Here is a 1,613-nt window from a genome sequence, read left to right on the forward strand (position 1 = left end):
ACTGCAGCAGATTGCTTGAAGAAGGAAAAGAGGTGATTGAGGGGCTGGCGACGCAGCAGACCGAAGAGGCGGGATGGTTTGTATTTTATATTTACTATTACGTTCACTTTTGGACGACGAAGGCTGGGTCTTCCAACGTTTATTGGCTTAATCTAGCCACGCCTTGGAGAGTTAGAGGTTTTTTAGTTTGTGTGTAGGCTTTGTTGCTACTTCATCAACGCCCCGTTCATGTTTCATGTTGATGGGAGCTCCTTTCAAATTGATAAACTCCACCTTCTGCGAAGACCTGCTCGATTTTGGTTTTCTTACTTTTGTGTGAACAGAAGGAAAACGTAACTTAGATTGGTTTAGATTACAGTATCGATTATTCTGATCCAATCTATTTTGAATGCGGCTGTCAATTTTTGCACTGCAAATGTTCTGATGTATGAAAAAATCGCGTATAAGCCAAATAAATCAAAGTTAAATATACAATGATAGGCAAAATAAAGTGTCTACCTCACCAGTTTTCGAATTTCTCTCATTGATTTGGTTCAAATTAAAGTTAACACACTTAAATCTATTTTGATATTCTTGTAAAGTTGCACTTACAAAATTTTGATAAAAAAAATATAAACTTTGATTTTACCATCAAATTCTCACTGAAATTCGTTTCGAATAGGGTTAACAGATGGGGCCCCCTTAGCCGAGTGGTTAGAGTCCGCGGCTACAAAGCAAAGTCATGACGAAAGTGTCTAGGTTCGATTCCCGGTCGGTTGAGGATCTTTTCGTAATGGAAATTTCCTTGACTACCCTGGGCAAAAAGTATCATACGATATACGAATGCGAAAATGGCAATTTTGGAAGTGCTCATAAGAACACTAAGCTGAGAAGCTGGCTCTGTAGCAGTGAGGACGTAATGCCAAGAAGAAGAAGAAGTGCTACGGTGCGTGAACAAACACGGGATTTTCGGACACCTATTTAGCACTCCGTTATTTGCTTGGAGAATGCTTTAAGCTGCAGATATGTATTTAAATTAGTTTTATGAATAGTTTTAAACAGTTTCTTGACTTACGTATTTAGTCCCTTTTTATCGTGTGTCCAGTGTCCGCAACTGTCTTTAACAATGTATGTATTTCTGTGTAAACAATTAACGTTAGTAATTTATTTTAGTTAAGTTCAGTGTATTCATGGTACTTACAATTTCAATTCAAATAGAAACTAAGTTTAATTTAAGTGTTAAAGTGTTTTAGTTTACAAAATTTAAGAATTCAACCACGTTTTAAACTTCGATTGCTCTAATGTCTATTGGTCTTTCTGTTTTGATCCCTTTACCATCGATGACAGCTATGCTATCACGGTAGGGTAAGCAAGGTATCTCCCAAACTATACCGTTTGAGCTAAGCATCAGGAAGTGGTTGGGCGTAAGCGCTTCATCTTCTTCCGTATCCAGTGGCACAAACGTCAATGGCCTGGAATTTATGATTCCTTCTATCTCGATCAGAAGAGTCTGGAAGGTTTCTTCGTTCGGCGTTCTGCTGGTCGATAATGTTTGTAATGAAGTCTTCACAGTTCGTACTAGGCGTTCCCACACGCCGCCCATGTGTGGTGCAGCGGGAGGGTTGAACCGCCAT

Source organism: Aedes aegypti, chromosome 3 (assembly GCF_002204515.2).
Source record: "Aedes aegypti strain LVP_AGWG chromosome 3, AaegL5.0 Primary Assembly, whole genome shotgun sequence".
Classification (NCBI taxonomy): Eukaryota; Metazoa; Arthropoda; class Insecta; order Diptera; family Culicidae; genus Aedes; species Aedes aegypti.